Here is an 11,160-nt window from a genome sequence, read left to right on the forward strand (position 1 = left end):
TAAATAGCATGGCTGGACCAATTGGTGGAGCCGGGCAACTGTCCAATCAGGGCTCCTGTGGGTGGTGCCTTGGTTGAGGCTGTAGTCCTGCTAGCTCCTCAGCCTGCCATGTTTCAGCAGGCGTCGGGTGGTGGCAGGATGCGATGGCTGTCTAGGAACTCACAAGCCTGGATTCCAGACCTGTGACATCACATTTACTTTGTATATTTTGAGATGTGATGTTGACCATTTTTTTAACCATTATAAAGCTTTAAATTTTGAATCACAGCATCTACTGACATTAAATAATTGTCTGAATCCCTCAGAGTTTCCTGCAATTGTGAGAATTTAAATGGATAAAAATAATGGTGGTGGGGGGGAGAAAGCCACTAAAACCCATAATTTGGGGCAACTGTGAAAATGTAAATAAATAAAAATCTAAACAAATTAGCCTTCTTGGCAACAAAGGCACACTGTTGACTCACTTTCAGCTTCTCGTCCTCTGTAATCCCCAGGTCCTTTTCTGCAGAATTGCCGCTTAGCCAGTCAATCCCCAACCTGGAGCGGTGCATGGGATTCTTCCGTCCTAAGTGAAGGACTCTGCACTTGTCTTTGTTGAACCTCATCAGCTTTCTTTTGGCCAAATCCTCCAGTTTTTCTTGGTCACTCTGGAGCCTATCCCTACCCTCCAGCATATCTACTTCTCCCACCAGCTTAGTGTCATTTGCTAACTTACTGAGGGTGCAATCCAACTCATCATCCAGATCACTAATGAAGATGTTGAACAAAACCGGCCCCAGGACCGACCCCTGGGGCACTCCACCTGATACCGGCTGCCAACTAGAGATTGAGCGGTTGATCACTACCCGTTGAGCCTGATGATCTAGCCAGCTTTCTATCCACCTTACAGTCCATTCATCTAATCCATACTTCTTTAACTTGCTGGCAAAAATACTGTGGGAGACCGTATCAAAAGCTTTGCTAAAGTCAAGGTATCATGTCCACTGCTTTCCCCATATTCACAGAGCCAGTTATCTCATCACAGAAGGCAATCAGGTTAGTCAGGCATGACTTGCCCTGGGTGAATCCATGCTGACTGTTCCTGATCACCTTCCTTTCCTCCACGTGCTTCAAAATGGATTCCTCAAGGACCTGCTCCATGATTTTTCCAGGGACTGAGATGTGGTCTGTAGTTCTCCAGATTCTCCTTCTTCACTTTTTTAAAGATGGGCACTATATTTGACTTTTTCCAATTGTTCGACACCTCCCCCCATCACCTTGAGTTTTCAAAGATAATGGCCAATGGCTCTGCAATCACTTCAGCCAACTCCCTCAGCACCCTTAGTTGCATTGCATCCGGACCCATGGATTTGTGCATGTCCAGCTTTTCTAAATAGTTCTTAACCTGTTTCACCACTGAGGGCTGCTCACCTCCTCCCCATACTGTGCTGCCCAGTGTAGCAGTCTGGGAGCTGACCTTGTCTGTGAAGACTGAGGCAAAAAAAGCATTGAGTACTTCAGCTTTTTCCACATCTTGTGTCACTAGGTTGCCTCCCCCATTCAGTAAGGGTCCCACACTTTCCCTGACCTTCTCCTTGTTGCCTATAGAAACATACCCATAGAAACACTTCTTGTTACCCTTCACATCCCTTGCTAGCTGCAACTCCAGCTTCCTGATTACACCCCTGCATGCTCGAGCAATATTTTTGTCCTCTTCCCTAGTCATTTGTCCAAGTTGTCACTTCTTGAAAGCTTCCTTTTTGTGTTTAAGCTCACCGAAGACTTCTCTGTTAAGCCAAACTAGTCACCTTCCATATTTGCTATTCTTTCTGCACATCTGCCTAATTCTGCTCCCTTTGAAGTCAGCAGTAAAACTCCCACAGACCTCAATGGGAGCTGAGATAGGCTAAGGTCTGAGTACTTTTGAAAATCTCACCTTATGTTATTTTGCTTTCTGTGTATGGGGAACATAGCACCACCAATAAACCTGCAATGAGCCATTTATAATTTGCCGTCTAACTCCAAGGAAGAGTAAATAACTAGAAAAATAATTAATGTCTTACATATAACAATTAATTAACAACCACATAGAAAGCAGCCATTTAATGTGTGATGCAAAATAGGAATGGAAGAACCTGCTTCCCCAGGGAGCAATAGGAATCAGAGTTTCAAAGTTGCTGGAAGGTAAATTCTATAGTTATATATATCATCTATATCTTTATCTATATATCTGGGGCTGTTTGCCAAAGTTGGGAGGTTTGTTAAGGTTTTGTATCTCGCCTGTTCCATCCAATCGTATAACTTACACCTTTGAAACTTGATTTGCAGTTCTTTCTACACTGCATCATAAAAAGGCCTCTGGGGTGAGAAGCATCATTAATGATTTGTTTTACTTTAGTGCTTAGACTGGAACCGCCCTGTGCAATTTTTTTAATAAGAGATGGTTTCTGGCCTAAATGGACAAGGCAGACAAAAGGTGGGAGGAGGAACAGAGGCACAAAGAAATGAAGTGACTTCCCCAAGGACACACAGTGGGTCGGTGCCAGAGCTAGAAACAAAACCCATCGTGAGAGGTGCAGCGTACCAGCCACACCCATTGAGCTCGGCTGGAGCTGCTGGGGATCAGCACCTCTCAGATCCAGGCCCTTGCAAATATCATTACAGTTTCCCTTTAATCTCATGCGTCATTTGCACACACCATGCCCTTGTTAGACCAGATTTTCAAAGCTAGACATGTGCAATGGTATCTGAAGGCAACTCAATTTTAAACCCTAGCCTGGACTATTCAGCTTAGAAAATAAACGCTCCCTCCCATCCCAAAGTGAAAAATACAAACACCCAGAGTAAATTGACAAGGAAAAAGATGAATGGTTTATTGAGAATTTTAATAAACAAACCCCATACTATGCCTGTTTGATGGATCAGCTGTGGGTCTGCTGTTTTTTAAAATGTCTCGACTGTAAATCAGCAGCATGCGGAATTAAAATGGAAAACAAAAACATGTCATTGAAAGAACAATCTGTGCTAGTGTAAATGGTCACGGTGGCCACCACCATACCACACTTTAAAATGTACCAGGTGCAAGCTTTACTGGTCTGTTACAGAGTGATGCTTTGCTAGGGTTGCCAATTTTGGTTGGATATATTCCTGGAGGCTTCGTCACAGGACATAATCTTTAATTAAAGATTAATCTTTAATTCCTGGAGACTCCAGGACAATCCTATGCTTTTCATGAACTAGAGTGAGACACGCTCGGATGGTTTTTGCTTAGTTTTGGGTCCTGCCATTGATATCAAAGTAAGGTGAACTTGTAGATCTAAAGCCCAGCGTTTTCCTTTCCCAGTGGATGCTGTTTCTTGCACAGCATGATACAATCTCACAATATCACCATGTCATTGAAAGACAATAGCCTCAAATTAATGGACCTTAATCTCTCAGCCCCCTTGGACCTTAATCTCTCAGCTCCCTCAGTTCCCCATCTGTAAAATGGGAATAATAGCACCTCAGCTCCCCATGGTGTTGTGAAAATAAATTAATTAATGTTTGTGAAGCACTCAGACACAATTGTGATGAGAACCACAGAAAAGCCCATGAAGATATTAATAATTCTGTCTTCAGAGCAGTTTTAATAGTGTACAGTATGTAACGCCTAGGACCACACACTGAACGAAGAGCATAAATAGCTGTTCATTAAGTGACCACCATCAATCTTGAGTACTGAATGAGACGGGTCCTGTGGAAAAAAATAGCATGTGACCATGGTGCGTATGCATGAGAGGGCTGAATTAAGGTTGCACAGGCAACCTTAAATTGGTCATTTCCTAGTTTTTGAATGTGAGACTTTGAAATATCGATAATGTTCTTTTAATACAGTTTTTGTGCATGTGATAGCTATATAGGACGTATTTTTCCCAACTGGCTGTGACGTTACACTCTGTCACACTGGCGTTTTCACTGTCAGTTCAAAATAGGAAGAGGGAGGACTTGGGGAAAGGGTGTGCAAATTCAGAAGAGTGGCTCTATGAGGGAGCCATGCTCACCCACTTACGGTTGAAAGTTAATTTGGATTTAAGGTAAGGTGTGAATGTAAAGTGCAATAGCTATTCCTGAATAGCTCCATGGGTAGACAACTTATTCAGAAGCGGAGAGCAGTGAGTGGCATGATGACGCAGCACACTCAATTCCAAAGGGAGGGCACAAACGAGATCCCCTGCAGAATGAGGGGAAGGAGCATGGGTTATAAGCCAGCATCAATACAGCAGGTTTATACTGTAGTTGTGTGCAATTGCAGGGGTTGGGTCTTGCCAGCAAAAAAAATGGAAACCACAAAAAGAAATGGAGATTAAAAGGATAAGGGATGAAAATGGTAAACAAACGGCAGAAACACATGGACAGTTTATACTCCATGCTGAAAGCAAAACTTGAAGAAAGTTTGAAAAAGTCAGCAAACAAGTTAAAGTTGCTTGGCAGGCATCCACAGACCTGACAAGATAAAACAGCCCCTGGCTAGTTGACAACATTGTGACAACAATCTTTGTGTAAGAACCTGCACGTGAAAAACTTTGTCTGTGTTTTAAGCCAGTGGTTTTAATCTTTTCTCTACCTGTCTCATGCACCCGTGTTACAATAGAAAAATATTTCAAGACCCCGTCTCATCCAGCTCTAAAGAATGGGAGTGTGGCTGTGAGACCCTATGTATTTAAGCAAAGCCACATCCCTCAGCAGCAGCAATGCAGTCTTAGTTCAGTTCAGATTTGTGTCTTTTTGGTCTGCAAGGTTCCAGTACCACAGAACAATTGAAACTGTGGCTGTCAGGATACCTACGCTGTTTTATTTAAAACTGTCAGAGGAAGCTGTGCAGAACATGGGCTAGGGAAGGTGCTAGGCATAAAGTCTATACTGAAGCAAAGAGAGAGAAAGTAGCTTTATGAATAATACAATTTCCTTTCTTGTAATGAAGTTCTTTTTTTTGGTGTTATTAGATAGTGATACTTTCTGTGGTTCTTTGCCACTGTCAAATGAAAGTAGCTTATGCATAGGTAGTTTCGCCTTTAGGATAGATTTTATTTTCCCTGATCTCCTCGGGATTCTAGAAAACTAGAATTATAAGTAATTCAGGCAGAAGTTGTTGTATATACTCCTACAAGCTGACTTCAACGAGAGTTTTGCCTGAATTAATGTTTACTGAGTAAGGACACAATGATTGGGCCCATAAATCATTCTTTTTCTAAAAGGACAAATTTAAGTAAAACAACAGTAGAATTGTATAATTTTGCTAAAAAGGAAACACTTGATACTATAATTCTTTTATGTATCCTTCCGCTTGCTTTTTAAAGGGGCTGGATCTGGTCCCCACCCAGCAAAACAGTTAAGCATGTGCTTAACTTTAAAGATGTGAGTAATCCCATGGACTGAACTTGAAAAAATTGACTTCAGTGGGACAATTATTATTCTTAAAGTTAAGCACATGCTTAATAATACCCAACTCTTATGTAGCACTTTCCAGCCATAGATTTCAAAGTGTTTAACAAGTAAGTGTCAGTATCCCCATTTTAAAGATGGGGAAACTGAGGCTCAGAGTGCTTAAGTGACTTGGCCAAAGTCACTGTTTGCTGAAGAGGTCAGAGCACTCCTCGCTTGGCAGGATGAAGCCCAGAAAGCTGTGGACAATACACACAGTAAAATCAGTGTGCCTCATTAAGAAGAAAACACACAGTGGCCCAATTGCCTTCAGTAGCTAATGATGTGACTGTCACAGTTCAGGGTAATTGCACCTATATTCCCCCTCCATGATCCCTTGAGGGCACCCACTCTTAGTTCCTGGCTCCTGAGCCATCACCTCTCTTGGGGTGGACACTTAGTTCCTACTGAACCTGCTATGGCTTGGAGGTGCTGCAAGGAAGATGAAAATCTCTTTGGGTCTTAGCCAATTGGCCTTCTGGCAGAAAAAAATCCTTCCTTACCCGCAAAGGGTAATCAGTTAGACACACAGCATCTACCAGATCAGACTCCCATTACTCGTACAGGGTGAGGCTGCTGGAATGGAGCCAGAAGAGGCTCCACATGTCCCGAGCTCCCAGTTAAATCCCTGGAGCTGGGGGATGCAGGCCAATCAACACTCTTCCCCGTAACTAGCCAATGTGTACCGGAGATTCCGGGGACAGGGGGAGGTACCTCGTGTTCCTCATCCATTGTCTCCCTCCCTCACTGGTGATGGCCGAGGAACCAGGAACCAAGAGTGGGTGCTGTCAAGGAACTATGGAGGGGGAATATAGATGTGATTGCCCTGAATTGTGACAGCCACATCATGAGCTACTCTAAGGCAATTGTGCCACTGTGTGTTCTCTTCTTAATGAGGACACAGATTTCACTGAATGTATTGTCCATAGCTTTCTGGGCTTCATCCTGGAAGGTGTAGAGTGCTCTGGCCTCTTCAGCAAATGTACCTGGCTGAGGTACTCAGCTCAGCTGTTTGTTCATCATAACTTGCAGCCAGTTTCCAGTGTGGTTAACAGGATAAAATGAACAGTTCCCAGAGGTAAAAGACCCGGGATTTTTGCTGCTGGACCTTGCGCTCATAGGATAGGGTGAGACCTTGGTTTCCCAAGGATATTGAAGGAAATTGCTATGTGTATCCCAGGGGCCATGCGGGAAATCAAAATCTGTCTCCTGGCCATGTTTCTTTGACTGGCAGGAGGGGAAGAATGCCACAGAAGTGATGCTCTCAGCTCCTGTGGGACACACAGCTTTGTGATGCTAGATGATTCTAATGGTCCCTTCTGGTCTAAAACCTACAGACCTGATTCTTAGTTACATTAAGGGCCCTTTATACTCTTCTGACAATGTAAAGGGGCAGTAAGTGGGTATAAGTTACACAGTGGAAATAGGTCCTAGTGTAAATTAGAACCAGGGCCTACTAATATCACCATATCATCACAGCCCTTACTGAATTATTCGGTGGCTGAGATAGATACTGCCCAGCCTGTTTTTAATGGGGAAACAAACCTATATACAAATTTCTATGAAATGCTGATCTACATCAATTGTTTGCTGTTATCGTGATGGGAATTCTTGCTTCTGTGTAAACTCAGGTGTCTTATTTATGCTAGCAAATTGCTAGGCTTGTTAAGGGTTGTACGCTTAGGACAAGATGTCAGCTGGTGTAAATCAGTCCCACTCTGCTGATGTCAATGGGCTAGGCTAATTTACACCATCTGAGGATCTGACCCTGCAATCTGTAGTGCGTTGGGTAAGTACGGCTTACTGTGTTCTTTTCATATACCTGCCTCATAGACTCTGGCCCAGAGCACTACAAGATGCTGTAGAAAAATATATCTTGAATATATATGCTGCTATATGACAGAGGGCACTGGTAAAGTTGGATTATCTGTCCAGTCTTCTGTGGGTTCCTTTGTCTACCAGCCTGGGGTTCCTCTAGGTTGCTTACCTGTTATGAGTGCTCTGTTCTGTGTCTTTAGGCAACTGGTCTGTGCCCTGTAGTCACAATCCTCCACCCCAACCAACCACTGTGTTTTGGACTCAGGTCTGTGTTATCTTTCACTTCTTCCATTTCAGAATCCTATCTCTTTGTACAACATCCCAGAATGACTAAGATTTAAGATATACTTCTTGGCACATCTGAGACACTTTCTATGACCCTCTAATCCTAGCCCCACAGGATGAGATTGTAGTTAGGTGACCTTTCATTAAAGAATTATTCATGTAAAATTCCATAGTTGTGAGTGTCCAGAACATGAGTCAGACCTGCCACTGCATGGCCCTTCTGAAACTCCCCACCCCCTTTCATGTTGTAATTAGCATATTATTTAGACTACAAAACAGCTCTCTCCTTTCTTCACTGTGGTATGCTTGTCATTTTCTGGTGATTTCACCCCCTACTTTATAGTGCATGCCACATAGGGGTTGAAATTTAGCAATTGAGGGGAAAAGGTGAATTGCTAATACCTGTCTTTCCACTCTCTGCTGAATGAAAAGCCAAGCAGAAACGCTACTTGTGTCTGGTGCATTCTAAGCAGTGAAATCTGCACACAACCCATGTAATCATGAATAGCTTTTTAATAGAGCCCTCCATCCTTACCAGAGATTTTAGAGGTGTTATTAAAAATAAATCTCACATGTCCCTGCTGTGCAATCAGCCCGATGCTCCAGCCCAACAGAGCACAGCCTTTTGGTCACACTTGTATTCTATCAGTGGACATTGTATTATATGTACTGGAAGCATCTATTAGAAAATCAAGATTACTTTTCTTTCTAATCTCTCATATGCTAGTGATAAGAGCCATATGAATAGTGGGTCTGCTTGGTTCACAGTGGCCACAGCAAACAAAAATTACAACTTTATCACTTAGGAAACTGACTATTTTTAAGGGTTTGAAGGAATCGTGAAGATGGCACTAGTCCAGAGGTGGGCAAATTTTTTGGCCTGAGGGCTACCCCTAGGTATGGAAATTGTATGGCGGGCCATGAATGCTCACAAAATTGGGGGTTGGTGTGCAGGAGGGGGTGAGGGCTCCAGCTGAGGGTGTGGGCTCTGGGGTGGGGCCAGAAATGAGGAGTTCAGAGTGCAGGAGAGGGCTCCAGGCTGGGGTAGGGGGTTGGGGTGCGGGGGGGGGGGGAGTGCAGGCTTCAGCTGGGGGTGCAGGCTCTGGGGTGGGGCTGGGGATGAAGGGTTTGGGGTGCCAGAGGGTGCTCCAGGCTGGGACTGAGGGGTTCGGAGGATAGGAGGGGGATCAGGGAGGGGCAGGGGGTTGGGGCGCAGGGCATCAGTGGTGCAGGCTCTGGGCGGCGCTTACCTCAAGCAGCTCCCAGAAGCAGCAGCATGTCCCCACTCTGGCTCCTATGCATAGGTGCAGCCAGGCAGCTCTGCATGCTGCCCCCGCCGCAGCTGCCATCTCTGCAGCTCCCATTGGCTGCGGCGCTTGGGGAGGGGGGCAGCGTGTGGAGCCCCCGGCTGCCCTTATGCGTAGGAGCCAGAGGAGGGACGTGCCACTGCTTCTGGGAGCTGCATGGAGTGGGGCAAGCTTCCTATCCTGCTCCCCGGCTGGAGCGCCAGAGTGGGGCAAACCCCAGACCCTGCTCGCCGGCGGGAGTTTGAGTGCCAGATTAAAATGTCTGGAGGGCCAGACGCAGCCCTTGGGCTGTAGTTTGTCCACCCCTGCACTAGTCCATGTGTTGGGAAGATGTCACAGGCTGAGCTGCCCCTTTAAGGGCATTGGGTTTAGCCCCACCTCTGCCTAGTTACCTGGCGCCAGTGATGGATGTGGATTTGGGCCAGCAATTGATTCAGGGATCAGGAACATGTGATAGCCCAGAGCAGGGCTTACGATAAGAGGGAGATCTGTAGGAAGCAGGAAGACTCCTGCAGGGGTTCCATGGTCATGGAGGACTGGGGCAGAAGCTTTCAGAAGATGATGTTTGAGGAAATGCCAGGCAGCAGGACCTACATTTTGGGAAGACCCCTCTGAACCCATCCAGGGGCTGAAGAAACTATGGCATTGGGGAAAGGCTTGTTTTGATTTAACAGTAGAACTGTGACGTTGCTTCTATAAATCACACTCCCAGATGGGGTGCCATGTGGCTTACATGAGAGCCTGGATAAAGTTAGTGGGAAGTCCAGGAAGGAAAAACTGAGATAGTGGCACAGTCTGATGCAGAATCAGGTAAGACTGGAATACAGAAGGGTTTCTGGGAATGGATCAAGGCTCTTGTCAACAATAAGAATCTATTTCCTTTCTTTTCGACCCTACCTCACCCCCTCCTGAAGGCTTCTCAGAACCATGAAGTACAGCCAGTTGGAAACCCAGTAGTTGAGAGATGGGTCCACTGGGCAGATTCTGAACAGGAGAGAGGAGCAGATGACATGGCAGAGTGTAGTGTAGTTAGTAGTCCCTTCCCAGACTGCTCAGGCCAGGCCAGGCCACAGGGACACAGTGTTTGGCAATCGGAGGCAGCACAGGCTGCATCAGTCTGGGAGCTGGTGAGCTAGAGAGAACTACAATGAACCTACCAACTCTACCATTTTTCCTGTGGTCTATGGGATTTTAGACTCTAAGGAGACAAGGGTCTGTGGGGAAAATCCCATTTGATTGACTGTTCTTCCACCACTCCCCTACCTCCTGGGGGACAACAGCCAACGAGAGCTGCTCAACATACTGAGTGACAGTGGCCCATGTGATGTGGAAACCCTCCTTGTCAAAGGGAAGCATAGTCCACAGTAGGGGTGATGCTTCCCTAGGGCCGCCACCAGCACAGCTCAGTCTGCAGGCATAGCCGTGGCCTGACTGGTGGATGATGAGATGCCGCTCTTCTCCTCAAGGCCCATCACCTTTGTTGACTGGAGGAACTGTGGCCCCTTTAAGATATAACAGCCCATTAAGGCCCCCATTTCAAAGACTCCTAAGGTAAAGGGGAGCTCAGCCGGGATGGGAGGAAGGGAGCATGGGGGGCAATAGCACATCAGTTTGATGGGTTTATGGAGATAGCACCATGGGAGCACTGGTGATTTTGAAGGGGGATCCACAAAGAGCCAACTGCATGGGGACATTAGGGGTTTCTTGCCCAGGTTAAAGGGACACAAGAATAAAATCAGGGAGGCAGGGGTCTGAGATGTTGACTTGCAGGAGTAAGACTTCTAAGCATCAGAAGCTCTACCCTTCTCCTCGGCTCTGCTTATGTCTGTACTTTCCCCATCTCTCTTTTTGCCTGGGGGTTGGCTCAGTGGAGTCAACTGTTGAACTGCTCCTAGGGTTGATGAGATTGTGCGGAGAGTGGATGTGTTTGTATGATGGCTGGGTGGAGAACAGTGGGATGGGAGGGTGTGGGTAGAGGAGGACTCAGAGTGGGTCCTGGCTAGGAATGAATGTGAGAAGCAGGGAGCAGTCTTGATGCACGTTGATGAAGATTGATGCAAACTAGAATCTAGCTTTGTGGGGTTTCATGGTGGCAGGTATGCTCTAGGGTCTGTGTTCAGCAGACTCTATAACTAATACCTATATATTCATTACAACTGCACTTGATCTCTGCTTCAAGAGTTGCTGGGAGAAGGAACAGGCAATGGACAGGGGAAGAGTCAGGCTGGGGTCGTTTAGAAGGGTATGAAGTAGTAATGGGGAGCTGAAAGGAGTGCATACTTCTTACGGTATGTCTACACTGGAAAAATAG

Source organism: Natator depressus, chromosome 8 (genome assembly GCF_965152275.1).
Source record: "Natator depressus isolate rNatDep1 chromosome 8, rNatDep2.hap1, whole genome shotgun sequence".
In the NCBI taxonomy this organism is placed as follows: domain Eukaryota; kingdom Metazoa; phylum Chordata; order Testudines; family Cheloniidae; genus Natator; species Natator depressus.